Below are 16,608 nucleotides of genomic sequence, written 5' to 3'. Positions count from 1 at the left end.
AAAAAATCAGGTTTAGTGGCCCGTACTACCTCGCCGGTGTAAGTTACGACTTCGCCGCAGTGGGCACTTTTGTAGAGCATTTAATGCTGAGAAAATCCCCATTTTGGACAAGGTGATACCATTAAATGCCGCTGAGCTATAGAAATTTAAAAAAAAAATCAAAGTTCCCGTGTATTTTAAATGGAAAATCTTCACACGCCTTGGCCGAGTACTTAAAATTAATATTAAGGGCTCAAACTTTCAGGGAATTTTTTTTTGGGTATTTCCAACAAAATTTCACGATGGGACCGAAAAAAAAAAATAGTCGCAAAAAAAAAGCACCCTAGTACATATATACATAGATATATGAATTTACTTGCTGAATCAGAGCTCGTTGTGAGTTGATTACTGAGCTATTCGCCTACATTCTAGCCCCCAACAATTTGCAACTCATGATACCCTTATCCATATGAGCTAGCACATATATACATACATACATACATATGTTATAGAGTTACACCATGCGATGTATGTATGTATTTCTAATGGGTTTTCACTGTAATTAAAGAGTTTAATGTGCCGTTATTGACGTTAGCTGCACCAAAGCCACCCTTTTTTTGATGTCCTTGGCGTCATTGTTGTTGGTTGTTGAAAGAGTAGCAAAGCGTATACTCGTAGGTGAAAATCCGAGTGCGTATGGGTGTGTTTGCGAGCCAGTTACATACACATATGAGTATGCGCTCTATACATACATACTTTTGCGTAGATATGTACATTTTTATGTGTAAATGTAAACATACATACATAATGTGCATACTTGCGCGCATTGGCGAGCTAATGGCCATTCAACAAATGGGTGTGGAATGAAAATGGCAGTTTAACGTGAGAAAATTAATGGCATTTTGATGTTATTGCACGTGAGTATTTTTCAAATAGAAACACATACAGGCATTCTTACATACTTACATTACATTTTCTAGTATTTTTCAACTTTCTAGCTGCTGCTGCTGCTGCTTCTCTTTGTTATTGTTGTTATTGGCATACAGTTCAACAGCCGGTTAAACCAATGACACCGGGTATAATACTAACACTTGACCAAGGTGAACGCTTTTACATTAATAGCTTTTTATGAATCAGAGACTTATGCTTGGTGCTAACAAAAACGAAACTGTTTGAAAATATTTATTCGCGCTTATAACTTTGTGTACATATGGATATGTACATATGTATGTGTATAGAAAATACGATTATACTTGTTGAGTCAATGGATGGACTCATCTGGGTTTGGAATTGATTCTTAGTATTACGGCTTTTTGTTGTAAATAAAGCTTGGGCTATAGCCTTATTACCATGATAAGAACATGTGTGTCCCTTTGAGCTGATTTGAAACAATAAGTAAATAACTTTTGAGAACAAATAATAGCGTCCTCATTAACTGAAGCTATACAGCATCGGATTTTTAGTCTATTGGGTACCTACATATTTAGCTTCTAATAACGGACACTATATGTCCCTTCAGCACACATATGTATGTATGTACTACACTTAAACCTGAAGGCAGGAATAAGCTATGTGGCCAATCTGTTCTTCAAAGGAGTCAGCTGGCACACTCCTTGATTGTGGTGAGATGACCTCTAAACTGTAACTATACTACATTTGTCGCTGTTCCTAGCTCCATAAACTTCGCAAAATTATACTTTCTTTAACCTTGTCCCCTTATCTATTATGTTTTCAATTTAGACCCGAGTACATTGTACATTGTTACTATAAGAAAGGTACGTAAGTAAAAATAGGATAGGTATTCCATTTGCTGATGCAATGATAAGTGGATTAATTAACTGATTAATTTCGAGAAAATGAACTCAGTATATGCATACAAGTGCCTGCGCCATAGAAATTGCATTTGTGACGGTAATGGTAAAGGCAATGCTAATGGTAATGGTACTGATAATAGTAATGGAAATGGTAATTGTAATGGTACTGGTAATGATAATGAAAAATTACAATTGTAAAGGTAAAGGTAAAAAATTGCCGTAAGCGCCATTTTGACGATTTTTATATATGAAATTGGATATATCCTTTAGTTTCCGAAGTACTACTACAATTTTATCGTCAATTTAGAACAAATTTGGTTATGGATCCAATCGTCTTAAACTAATTAAGCTATTTCAAATGGCGTTATTAATTTTTGGATACCTCCTTTAGTTTTCGAGAAATTGATTAAAAAGTGTCTACTGAAATCGGTGTCCTCTTGTGAGATGTACCAGAATTCAAATCTCCTGGTGGGAAGTGAAACGATAGGACTCTGGTAGCTTTGCACTTTACTGTCGGCCCGATGCTGTCTCAGAACGTAGTGGTGACACTTGAAAAGGTGCGGGCGTGGCAGGAATTTATGCAGATAAGGAGAATTACACTTTTTTGTCTATACAATGAAAACAAAAGTGGTTTCATGCGCCACGGCTACCCTGGCTGCAACCGAGGTTTCCGGCAGAGCGAAAGTAAGTGAGCGTAGACCCTTTTATGCTCTGCTTTCAACGGTCTATTATCCTTCCCCGTCTGAGGTATGGGGCTCGAGCGTTTCATGCGGACGGGTGATCATATTTCATGCGAAACCTTGGCCAGTAAATGCAAGGCAAGTGGGAACTAGCTTTTGGGTGTATATTGTCTTGTGGGCTAAACATTCTGAATGTGGGTACCAAACTCACGTTTGTTACTTCTAGAAGGCAAGACGCTATTGACCTAACTCCATCCAACTCCCGGTAAGGTGGTCAATTTTAAATTGGTTAGTGACTGAGGATTAGATCTCGGACTATAGGCATATTAAATTTCGGCTTGGCAAAGAAGATATTTATATAATCTGGGCATTTGTTAAATCTTCCAAAAAGGGATTGGCTGTGTTTAAGGAAGTAGCTTCAGAACTCGCAGTCCGGTATGTTTTGAAACGAAATGCGGGCGCTTATGTACACTTGCTTCAGATCACAGAATGAACCAAAAGCCCCTATTGTATTACATTTTAATACATTGTTTACTACTAATTATATACTTCATGCGCTATAATCCAGAAATGACGCTAATAAGTATAGCCTTTAAAAATATAGGACAGACTGGATTGCGAACAAATCCGTGTCAGACTTTTTATTCTATTATTCGGTAGAAGATATCATTTGTATCAAAGTAATATGTGTTGGTGGAAAGAGCTTATTTTACGACCATCAATGCTATGGGTAATAACTCATTTAAGTTGAAGCTTTTTGATACGTAACACTTATTGAATTTTTTTTGTAAAACTATAAGACTGATATCATACCAGACGTTGTTAAGTATATTCCCTAAATCCGAGATAACTTTTCTAGATATTTAAAAATATCTATGTATCTTCACGAAAATTTGTATACACAACATAATAAAATTTAAGAAAACTGCAAATAAATTACGAGCTTCGAGTTCACCATAGAAAATCTGGCAACAAAATTTCGTATGCGAATCTATTCAATAAATCTCAATCTTTTTCCATTTTACTCAACTGTCATTCACATTACTTTCACTGATGACGTTTACTTGCTCAGAAAAAACGTCAATCATAATTTTTTTTTTTAGATTTGTAAAACGTGAAACGTTCAACTTTTCCAAATTTATTATACTTACATATAACGTTAGAAATCAAAGCAAAATATTGTGCTCAATATTTGCACATTTGCAGAAAGTTTGATGAAAAGGATAATAATTTGAAATAAATTAAAAATCTTCAGAATTTTCAAAGTTTTCGCTAAAATAAAATGTATAAATTCACACATTTCGATAAGAAGCTTTGCCGCTTTTTGCGCCACAAATTCGATCTTGCCGTCGACGACTGCGACGTTTACTCAATATGGCATTTTTGCCCGGGCACACGCTGGCGGCAATCAAGAATTTCCTAATGGAGAGCTCATTGTGTCAAGCTGAATGGTTTCCGGTCATCTATTGGGTGGTGTTGGCGATCAGCACGCTGGGCAGGTGAGTGAAAAGATCAAGGCGTTAGGAGGACTTTGGTGAATTTTGTAATTCATTTGCTTTGATTTGCAGTTCTATAGCCTTAGCGAGTTCACCAGCCTCTATTGGGGTGGCCGCAAGCGCGTTTCCATGTGGCGTTCCCGCAAATATTATGTCATACCATATGCAGTGTTGCGCAAATGTCGCCTTGTCGGTTCGCTAGTGATGCTCAATGCTTGGCTACTACTCTGGTATGCCGTAATAAATGTGAGTAAATTCATTTTTTTTTTCTGGCGGTTATGATTCTCTTTTTGAAGTCCTTAGCGCGGCGAAAGCCAACTGAGGTGGGAGATTGATATGTCTTCCGTCCTGGATAAGCTTACTTTATACACCGTTTTTTCTGAAATCGAGCGCTGTGATGCAGCGGTAGTTTTCTCTAATCTACTGTGATGTGTGTGTTCATTTACGTGACTTTGTGAGCAGTTGCCAGGCAAAAGTGTCTGCTATCCTAGAAATTGCCCCTCCAAGGCGAATGAATTGCAATTGCTCGGACAATTGCACTCGAAGAGTACGATTAAATACTTGGCAATGGGTGTCAGTTGCTTGAATGCTTAAACTTTAGTTACTTCCCGAGATGGGTCTCCATAATGTATTTGTGAGAGAGGCCTAACACTTTCTCTTTACTTGGGCCTGTTCAGTGTTAGCTGTGATAGTTCTATATTTCTTTTACATTCTAATTTCTTGAAAAAGGCGATTTCGAAAAAGATAATGAAGACGTAGGCGAACAGGTATTTTAGATATTCTTAGTGATTGTATGCATGCTTTGTAAAGCAGATCGCTTTATATGTCAAAACATACAATCGTGAAGTGGATTGGGTTAGCATTTTTTCACAGGGTTTTCGCAGAAGCCAGAAGTGCTTTCTATTGAATTTTTTAATTTATTTTTTTTTCAAACACTCAACTTTTTCGACTTAAAAAAATATTTTTTTTTGCGTAATATTGCAGAACTTTTTTTTCTTTTTCCAGGAACTCTAGCACTATTGAATGGCTGCTCACACCAGTTTTAATTTTTATTTTTTTCAAAAATTTAAATCTTCGACTAAAAAAAAATGTTTTTTTTTCGGCGTAATTTTGCAGACCGTTTTTTCCTTCTCAGAAACTCTAGAGCTATTGAAAGCCTTCTCAAAACAGTTCTAATTATTTTTTTCAAAACTTTTTCTTTTTCGACTTAAAAAAAGTTTTTTTTTGGCGTAATTTTGCGGAATTTTCTTTTTATTTTTTCAGAAACTCTATAACTAATGAAAAGCTACTTAGTTTTAATTTGTATATTTTTTCAAACATTCATTAAAAAAAATATATTTTTTGCCTAATTTTGCGTAACCCTTTCGATAACTATTGAAAAACTTCTCGGAACCGTTTTCTTTTTTTAATTCAGTTTTTTCGGCTTTTTAAAAAACAAAAGTTTTTTTCGGCATAATTTTGTTGAACTTTCCTTTTCCTTCTCAGGAGCTCTAGAACAATTGGGAAGCTAGCTACTCAGAACAGTTTAAAGTTTTTTATTTTATATTTTTTTATACTTTTTTCCTCTTAAAAAATATATTTTTTGTGTAATTTTGCAGAACTTTCTTTTCCTTTTCAGGCACTCTAGGACTATTAAAAAGCCACTCGGAATAGTTTAAATTTTTAAATATTTTTTATTTATCTTTTTTAAGAAAAAAACGCGTAATTATGAGCAATTTTCCGTTTCCTTCTCAGGAGCTCTAGAACTATTGAGAATATTTATATATTTTTACAAAAATTTAACTTTTACGACTCAAAAAAGTTTTTTTTCGGCGTAGTTTTNAACTCTAGGACTATTAAAAAGCCACTCGGAATAGTTTAAATTTTTAAATATTTTTTTATTTATCTTTTTTAAGAAAAAAACGCGTAATTATGAGCAATTTTCCGTTTCCTTCTCAGGAGCTCTAGAACTATTGAGAATAATATATATTTTTTCAAAAATTTAACTTTTACGACTCAAAAAAGTTTTTTTTCGGCGTAGTTTTGCATTATTTCCCTTTTCTTTCTCAGGAACTCTAGAACTAGTTAAAATCTGCGTTTTTGCCACATGTCGTATGCTGCATGAATCTGGCATACACAAGTTTTGAAACAAGTTTTTTTTTGTCAAAATATCCAGAACTTTTTCTCTTCAAAAAAGCCAGGAGAAATCGATATCTAACAAATTTTCACTACCAAAAGTGTCATAATAGAGTGCGAAAGCGCGTTTATTTACAGGTATTATACAGGTATTGGACCTCAATATTTCTATTGGATGCACTGCAGAACGATTGCTTTCCACTGAGAATTTAGTGAATGTTTCTTCAGTTGTTTAGTACTGCTGCCCTTTTTAAAACACGAGCTGCCTCGCTCATAAAGCAACGTTTTCTTCTATGATCCTTTATATACAAATTGATAACATTCTACGGACTCCTTTTCGGGTGGAGCTTACTTTAAATTACTACGTTAGCTTGAGAGTGTGGGATGGGCAGGTTTTATTGCAAACAGTATGGCACTGTGGAAAATTTTCCATAGATCAAGCTTCCTTACTAGATCGCTGTCTGAATACCATACAATTTTTGGAAGCTGCGATTTCGTAGCTGATAACTTTAATTACTGCACATTTTGATTGGCTCCATTTATGTAGATTGGCTCCCAACAACTCGCATAGTCTCAAGGGATGGCAGAAGGGTCGATGGAGGTGTATTTTGTCGGAAGCTTTTTGTCAGTCTAATATTTAGACTTATCGACCGCTCTGTGTGTTTCAAATAGACGTAGAGGTAGAGGTCGATTTAAGAAGTCAACAGCAAGGAGATAAGGTTGTTTTGTATTAACCCACAGCAGCGTGGCTGGCAAACTGGCTACAAACCTAGAAAGGGCATACTAGGGTTAATGTCACCGAACAACAAGGAGTGAGAGAATTTCTGGCTACCTCTCTTGGACAAGAGGTCCTCATTTCAGCTAAGAGAGAACTACAAATCAGATGAGGTGCAATCGTAAAGGCTATCTGATACCAAAAATGGTAAAGAAGTTTCTGGCCTGTAGGGCGGAGCTGATCGGGTGTGTGAGAGAGAGAGACTCCTCTGTCGTATTGAACTTTGTCGTATTTTCACACTGTAAGGAGGATGAAAACATGGGATTAGCTAGGGCTTTAGACAAATTGGCTTAAAATTCCACAATTTAAGTCCCTTAAAACGCTTAATAAAAATCTATAAATGTTGATCCAACAAAAAAAAAAGAAAAAAATACTCAGAAATTTACTTTTCTAAATAACAATCCCTTATCTAAATATTTGTCAATCATCATGCAGGGATTGCGTTATTATTTGGTTCATAAATTTTAAACTCACACACTATTTCAATATTTGTCTATATTCGGGCACATTTGTCTGTTGCATGTATGTATGTATAAAAGCTTATTGCAGTGCACACATGACATGCATTGCCGCGCTATGAATATTCATTTAGTTGGCATTTCAACTTGTCAAATGTCATTTGAATTGCAAATTTGCCAGCTGCATATATATATGTAGAAATATTGCAATCAGGAATGCCGGTGCGCGTAAATATAGGCCAATAGCCAACAGTTGCGCTACTGACACACATACATAGATACTCTTAACCGAATAAGTATGTATGTACGCGGATGCATATATGTACATACATACAGTGGAGAGAAAAAATGAGTAGATGGAGATTTTTTTTTTAGTATTTTTGTTATTTTTTTTTATAAAAATATGGTTCATGCTTAAACGAAAACCATATTAAGCAAATATTCAAACTTTGTACAGAGCCTATAAAGATTCATTATAATTTGGAACTTAAAAAAAACATAGTAAAATTTAACAGGCTATAAAACTGCATACCCAAAATTTTTTTTAAAAATTCTGATTAAAATGTTCAAATTCAATGAAAATTTTTTGAATTTTGCTAAACTTTGTATAAAGTTTGAAATTGTGATCTATATGGTTTTGGTTAAAGCATGAATCATATTTTTATAAAAAGATAACAAAAAAATTATCTTTAAGAACCTTGCAAATATTTAAAAACAAAATCACCATTTACTCAGTTGTGCTCCCCACTGTATGTAGCTACATTACATAGTGGGAACTTGTATCGTTTTCCAGTTGACACAACCATCGATTTGTTTTCGGTTGTTGAATGCAGTGGCGCGAATTTACTTAACCACCTTTCAGTTTGATTGATGCGCTCGTGGTGTATAGTGTAGCTGCCCTTCAAATACAGTCGATGGCAGCTGCTCCTACGATTTTTAGTGTGCTTCTTTTAGTTATTACTCAAATGGAAGTACTTACAGTAGGGTGGTCCTTAACGTACGAGTATCAACAGCATGCGACTCACTTTGTTTTGTTCTAAATACAAAATAGACATAAAAGAAATTTTAAAAATGAAAAAAAAGTTTAGGGCTCGCCACAGGGTTTTGAAAAAAAGTTAATATTTTTAATCCCAAAAATTCTAAAAATTTTGATTTTGAACATATCAGAAAGCTTATGAATTTATATTAGATTTAAAGTAAATATTACGCAGAATTTTAGCTATTTTTTTTTATTTAAATTATTCAAACCCCACTACCAACTGCTAAAACTTTTTTAAAATTTTGACATTTTTCTGTATGTCCTTATTTTGCATTTATGTACGTGGAACAAGATACAGGGGTGCGTGTCCTACACGATATAAAGATGTTGACATCTAGGACCACCCTAACCTACAATGTTACGACGTCTCAGAATGACACATATTAATGGTGAAATGGTATTGGAAACTGATCTGACAATTTTTACGAAATTAAGTTATGTACAGTGCTGGAAAAATAAATAGGTTAACAAATTTTTCAAATATTTTTTTCTTTATTTAATATTTTTTGTTTTGTTTCTAAAAGTATAGCTCATTATCTAACAAAAATCCATACAAATTCATATTTCAAACTTTGTGCAAAAATTATAAAAATTCTGCAAAATTTTCATCTGAATTTTCAACTTTGTAATCAAATTTTTTAGATTTTTTTCGAATATGCAAGCATGTTTACTTTTCTAAAAATGTCGCGTCCTTATTTATTTTTCCAGCAATGTACATAAAAAAAAATTTATAATATTGCAATGAAAATAATTTAGTTTCTGAAAAATTGTTATGAGTTGTCAATGTTTGACCATAGATATGTAGTTTTATACGAGAAACTTTTCCATTTGCCATTGCGCGGTATGAACGGTTTTACCTCAATGGTGCAGCGCAAAAAATTGTTTTGCAATTTTTTTCGCATTTACTTTTCATCTCCTTTATCTTTTTTGCAGTGACCTTTCCATTTTTCTGCACTCATAACCGCCATTTGCGTTGTCATATACGTTGCAAGCACCCACCGCTGTTCCAACACACACACAAACACATACGAGCGAAATCTCCCAACACAATGCTACCAACACTTTTTTCGTTTTCTCTTTTTTTCCCCTACATATTTTTCATATTTCATATAACAACCTTTTTCTCTTCCCCCTATCTTTTTTCAATCACCCATACACACACAGGTTTCGCCGGGTCACATGACGCCATGGCTTACCATCAATATGTTTGTGCTAAGCTTTGAACTCATCGCCTGGCTGGTGGAGGTATTGGTTGGCGCTACAAAATTAGATCTGCACACCCTCTTCACTTTCACCCTGCCTGTGGCCAATTACCTGTTTGTGCGCTGTGTTCACAATGTTTTCCAGAGTGCCATCGAAACGAATGATGTCGATGATTTGCGGCTGTGGAAGCGTGGTTTCAAGTGATTCGCAAGCGCGGAACAAGGAAGGCAGTGCATCAAAAATATGTTAGTCCAACAGTTGAATGTATGCATGTAATATGTGTCTAGCTTGTACCTCTGTGGTTTCTTTTACGTGTTTTCGGTAGTAAGTGTTAACATTTTGAATGGAATAAATGATTTATGGCAAGGGGTTGCAAGGTACGGAGTATAAAAATATGTGGCAAATATTTGAAGTCTTTTAGTTTGGTTTTCATTTAAAGCACGGTGACATCTTAATATTGAAATTTTATTTTTGTTAACTAAAATAAATTAAATATTTTTCTGCAATTCTCTATGCCAGTGCTCGTCAAACTTTTGAGTGTGACGGACCGGCTGCAGTTTTTCTATTACGTCGGGGACCGGTACCTTTTTTTATTGATTATTTTTCGTTTACGATCATCTCATATATGTATTAAAATTTGTTTAAATGAATTTCTTTATTAGCCGGGTGTCTATATATGACCTATTACCATTTAATGATAGCAGATATTAGCGATTTTTTATGAATCTTTAACAAATTTAAGTTGTTTTTATTATACAAGTTGTATATAGCCTCATTAAACAGTAATATAAAACATCACAAATGTAATAACTGTAAAGTTATAATAATAAGACATATTATAAGCACGTCAAGTTTTATTAAAATTATATTAATGCTATTGGAAGGTGTCATTCCTTGTAAAGTTACGAAAGTCGATGTTTACTAATGCGAGAGGTGAGCCTGTTTATTATTTACAAGCTTATCAAGTCGTGGCTCAATTGTGGACAGTGCGACACGCAATGGAGAACTAATATTTAAACTGTTCCTGTACTTTGTCCTAATAATACTCATGGTTGAAAACCCAGTCTCACAAAGGTAAGATGAAGGAAATGGGAGTAGAGCTTTCAGAGCAATTTCAGCTAGTTCCGGGTATTCTGCTTTGACATGAATCCAAAATGACGCAAGTGATGTCATAGTTTCGAAAACCATCTTCAATCAATTTATCTTCCAAATTGACGGCCAGATCAGCCTTCGAAGCAATAAATGGATTTCGTATCCATCCTGTACCTATTCGTGGATCATCTTCTGCCGCAAAGTAGTGCTCAAAACGGTCGACTAAATTTGTCAAATGTTCACTAATGACCCTTCGAAGGGATGGAACATCAAGTTTTTCGTCTGTATCGGCGATGGTTATTGCCAAATTTTGAAACATATCAAAGCAATCCGCTGATACTCGTCTTCTCCACACTTCCAGCTTTCGTTTCTGCCCATCGATTTTGTCTGCCATTGTAAAGCACGAAGCCATCCTTCCTTGCATGGTGGTGTTGAGCTCATTCAAGTTGGCGAAGATATCTGCCAAATAAGCTTTTGCCCTTTGCGGACCAGCGACTTATGGCTTACGGACCGGCACCGGTCCGCGGACCACCACTTTGACGAGCACTGCTCTATGCCATTCTGTGTAGTTATTCGGCTAGAGATCAGCTCATTGCTGTTGTAGTTTTGCTCCCTAAAGTATGCAAATTTAAATTTGTAAAACATAGTGTAGTTAATTTCATTCCTCACATGAAAGAACGAACATGAAATTTAGCATTTGCTTATGAAATTATTTGATAGCATAAATCTCAGTGGTCAATCGACTGGCCCATTTAAAGATATATCACGTTTATCAAATGTTTCCCTCAATAAGTCGATTTCTTGAAGCGCTGTATGGCACATGACGCCGCACAGTGGAAGAGCGCCATATAAAATGTGGCAAAAAATAGTAAAGGTGCTCCGATTTTGCTGAAAATTGTAACGTGGGGTAGGAGGGAATAAATATAAAAAATGGTTGAATTCAGCAGATTGCCACGCCCACTACGCTAGGGGGTGGATATTATAATTTTTATCTGATTTAAATGAAATTCAATTTGTGAGATTCACCACTTACCTTCTAGTTTACAGAATGCATTACTTTAACCTGGGCATGTCATTGGAGGTAAGCGAAAAAGTGTAAAATTTGTTAACCACTGCATTACTGGTTACTGCAATGGGAAACAGAAAAGTGTAAAATTTCGGTCCGAAACAGATTGTATTCGCAAGTGCTATTCTGGCGCAAATTTATTTATGATGAAATGGCAAAGCAAGCAGAACAAATTACTAATAGCTTAATTAGATTTGACCGATTTTTGACCGTTTAATCGCTATAGGAAACTAGAACTTATTTTAATAGAAATAGGTTCCAGGATCGCTAATTTCATTTTGGGAACCTGCACCATTCTGTTATCTCAGTTGGTCCTCTCCGAGAGCCATAATTACTGAGTGGGGTACTGAGTGGGTTTGTGGAATGGCCACAAATCACTGCGCTTCCATTTGAACCGAATAAGATGATCACAAAGAGTCCGATGTCAGGATCTGCTTTGAAGACAATGAAACTTCAAAACATATTCTCTGTTATTGACCGGCTTGCAAGACAAATATTGCGCCATTTGTTATAAAGAATTCGCCTAACGAGACCCATTAGGATTCATAAGAGAAGCCGAAGGTATCATGGGCATACTGAGTTCCGGAGTCTATCTTTAAGCGATACAAAAATCTTTCAGGGCTCGGTGTCTCTTGTTTTGATATACCCCAGGTTCCAAATAACTGTACAGATAATGTAAAGATGAACTTATCTCTGCAGTCATCGATCAAATATCTATATATATAATACGCGAAGGCATTTTTTGTGCAGCATAAAACATCTGCACCGTTTTTATTTTTTCGAAAAGAGTTGCCACCTTTTGAACTATTTAATTAAATTTTTTTAATAATCAATACCATCTGATCCGTATCGTTTGTTCGTGTTTTAAAAGTCAAGTATCAAATTAAAGGGCTTTATGAGAGTTGCCACCTATTTTAAAAATTATATTAGGTAAAATATGTATAACCATATGGGTGCCAAACGAAAGAGGTTTCAGAAAGTAGTAGTTTGAGAACATTTTGAAGAGGGTTGCCACCTGTTTGAAATGTCAAATTTAGTTTACTTATTCACAAGTTATACGAAATATCTAAATATGGATGTCCAACGAAGGAAAGTCAAGAAATCTTTAGTTTGAACGCTAAGAATATTTTTGATGTGTTGGAAAAGCGTTGCCACTTTTTTAAAAAGATAAACTCAAATTAATTTATAAGTTAAAAGAATAATTAAAATATGGGTATCAATCGAAGGGACTTTGAAAATTTTTTATTTCTGAACTGTATTTAGCGGGGTTGAAACATGTGTGAAAATCAAAATTCCACTTAATTCAACAGTAATTTAGAAAATGTATAACAGAAGAGTTAACAATGATTAAGCTTGAAAATACTTTTAAAGTGGGCTGCCACCTGTTTTAATTAACCAATTCAAAGAGTATATGAAATAGAAAAACACCGTAGTCAATCGAAATTATGTGAAGAAATCATTAGTTTGAATATTTCGAACGTGTTTAAAAAGTTACATTCAAATTGTTCAGTAAGTTTGATGAATTGTTAAAAGATGGCCATAAATCGAAATGGGTTTGAAAGGGATTTATTCCTGACCTTAATTTAGGGGGGTGCCATTTGATCGAACATGAGTATCACAGTATCAGAAGAAAGAGATCTAAGAAGACCATGGTTTTTTTCGGGTATAGGGGGATTTGATGAAAATAGGAACATGCACTATGCGATACTGCTCTTTGCACAGAAACGGCTGCACGATTTTGTTGAAATATGGCACTCGGATGTCTTATAACTCTGACTAACATTTGGGTTCAATAGTTTTTTATTATATAACGTGAAATAAATGCAGCCGAAATGGGATCGAAAGTGTATAGTATTTAGAAGTTAGTATGAATGTTTGTATTTTCAACAAAAAATGTGAAGTAGTGAATATGATACCAGATTTTTTATTTCATCATCAACAATTACCGCATCCTATTTAAGCCCATATATGAGGCATTCCTTTTAAGTCGCAGGAATTTCATAATAAAATTATGTCAAGTTTTCGATTCATGGGCGCGGCAAGTTTAGGACTAGAGTTAAGAAAACCTATTTTTTTTTTTATTTGTGCCGAAGACTTTTTAATTAAAGAATCTTCTATGTAGAAATGAGCGTGACCAAAATTCACAAATTTAGATTTTATTGTGGATTTCAGCAGAACATCTGTATTTTTTTTTAACTTTAGTCCCAAAATTGTAAAGCACATTTCCAGCGATTTTTCGCCTTAAATAAAAATCTGTCCGAAAATTTTTTTTAACCTAAGTACTCTATCGGAATTCCAACAAGATATAAATTTTTGCAAAAATACGATTTTTGACACCTTGCGAAGTACATCTCATCACAAGGTTTGGTAAAAAATTTACAAAAAAATTGTTGACTCTTACAAAATAAAAGATCTCGTCATAAAAAAATTATTATTTTAAAACTTATTATTATTATTTGAAAATTCCAATTCTTTTTGAGCCTTCCCAAAGCCGTAAGAATTTATTATGCCTACCCTCAGCAACTTGAAACAATTTGTAAAGCATTTTCATTTCCTTCTCCATGCTTCGTAAATGAGTTTAACCATTTAAAACAAAATGGGCATTTTTATTAACAATGGCTATTAAACTGCATGTAGCACTTGAAAATACATACATACTTAGCTTATAATATACTTTTAAATTCTAGTTGGGCACAAGATACTTTTGCAGCTACAGAAATTGGAGAATTTATAAAATCACAGTTGAAAGGTGTCGAAAAAGTTAGTCCTTCATTTGCCAAACTAACTACGAATACACGAATGCAACCTAATCCTATTGCTACAAATGTGCCTTAGTTTTCTGGCAGTCATGTTAAAATGTGCATGCGCTTGTGTACAGTTAAGTGTCAGCAACTAACACTTGACCTCATTGGGGGTGCCTTGTCTACTGGTTTTTTTTAGTTTGTTGCAACATTTGTACTACTAAATACAAATAGCAACACAGTTACAATCAAATTTAAACACTTACAATTGTGTATTCTACACAACGCGTGCTGACGAAAAGAACCCAAAAGTGCTTTGAATTGGGGGAAAAGGGATATGGGGGAAAGAGAGAAGAAAGCAAATGTGCATGCAGTCGACTATAAAAACCACAAACCGTCAATAATGGGCCAAACAGGAAACGTTGCAAGGCATTGTGGTTAGAAAGATTTAAAATAAAATTAAAAAATTTTACAAGCAGTGCTGTTGTTCACTTTTGGTTTGCTTTTGTTTTTGTTTCAGCAGCAAGTGGCGCTTAATGGCCCATAAGGAAATGAACGCATAAAAGGGTAAGGCAAAAAATTACCATTAATGACAACCGGAAATATCTACCTATGTACTTAAATAGTAGTGGAAACTCATAAAATTAATTGTAAATCAAAAAAATAGCAGCAATCGCAATATCCTCAACCACACATTTTTTAAACAGGTGAACATATTTAACTACACTAACATAAAATGCAAAGTAACTTCTTTTAAGTCAGAGTAGGTAATTTTTCTACATAGCCGAATAAAATCAAACCAATTAGAAGAATATTTTTAAAACAGAGTCAATAATAATAATAATTCATGAGGCAAGAACAAAAGACTTTGAAATTTTAAAGATAAGATTAATTCAAAAAATATCTTAAAATTTCTGTGCAATGTAGAATAACAGTATGTGTACCAAATGAGAGAGAAAATTATGTTGAATTTAAAAGCAATAAAGTTTTTTGGTTTAATTGAAATCCACTTTTAATAAATTTTATCTTTTTCACTTAATAAAATTTGCAGAACGAAATTCGATGACGAGGTCATGCGTATATTATTCCGCAAACAATAACTAAAAAAAAATTTATATATATTGCACATTTTCAAGGATCTTTAAGGACAAAATTTGTAAAGGATATTTATCATATTTCTTAAATTATATTTTAAACTATCATAAATAGAGACTGCGTTTTTATTACCGAATTAAACCTTTTATGATTTAAAAAATAAATCTGAAAATAAATCTGATCAAAAAATAAAAATAAAAACCATAAAATAACTATTAAATTATGATTTTTATTATAAAAATCATAACGGATACGGTCCATGCAAAAAACTAAAAATAAAATTATAATAATTTCTGTTGAGAAAAAAAACTGCATAATAATTATTACTTTTGAGAAAAAAAATTTAAATTACTAAATAATGATTAATTGTTGTTTCAAATTATTTTTCTTATAATGATTACCGTACTTGATTTTAGGCATTAAGGAAGGTGAAATCACTAATTATTTGCAACGTTTTTTCAAGACTTCTCGATATTTTACTTTTTGATTTTACTTTTTGATTTTTCTAGAGATTTTTTTTTCAGTATCTGCAAAAATGATCGGAAAAATAAAAATCCAATTATAACGAATATTTTTATCAAAAATGAAAGAAAAAAAACATTGAGTAATGATTATTTTTCACCGATAAAATAAAAATCGCATAATAACAATTAAAAATTATCTAAAAAACAAAAATGATATAATAACGATTTAGTAATGATTTCAAAATAAAAATTCTTCATAATGACGTTTATTTTCGGTTCCTGGTTCTTCGATCACTATTAGTGATTATGTAATGACTTTTATATTTTTTTTGGTTAGAGATAAAAGTAGTTATTGAGTGTATTGTTGCACACAAAATGGGGACCGAGAATGCGTTCCAATTTTGGTTTAGTTCCGCACAAGAACAAAATGTAATGTCAAGAACGGTGAACTGTCCATTTTAGAAACAAGTTTTCGTTTTCTGTGCAAGCAAAGTTCGTGCCTTAAGTCATTCGTTGAATTGATTCGCGTGGATATTTTTCAGTGCTTCATTTGATTAATTTTAGTATTAAAATATTTCAAACTAATGAACG

At 33.8% G+C, this 16,608-nt stretch overlaps 1 pseudogene; it reads left to right on the top strand.

Annotated features, from left to right (window-relative positions):
• The first annotated feature begins 3,755 nt into the window (after positions 1 to 3,755).
• On the top strand, positions 3,756 to 9,763 carry LOC108370001 (uncharacterized; annotated as a pseudogene).
• The last annotated feature ends 6,845 nt before the right edge of the window (positions 9,764 to 16,608 follow it).

This window comes from Rhagoletis zephyria, unplaced genomic scaffold (genome assembly GCF_001687245.7).
Source record: "Rhagoletis zephyria isolate East Lansing unplaced genomic scaffold, Rhagoletis_zephyria_1.1 Rzeph_scaffold_03960, whole genome shotgun sequence".
Taxonomy (NCBI): Eukaryota; Metazoa; Arthropoda; class Insecta; order Diptera; family Tephritidae; genus Rhagoletis; species Rhagoletis zephyria.
Note: the sequence above shows the minus strand (reverse complement) of the source record. Positions and strands in the feature narration are given on the sequence as shown.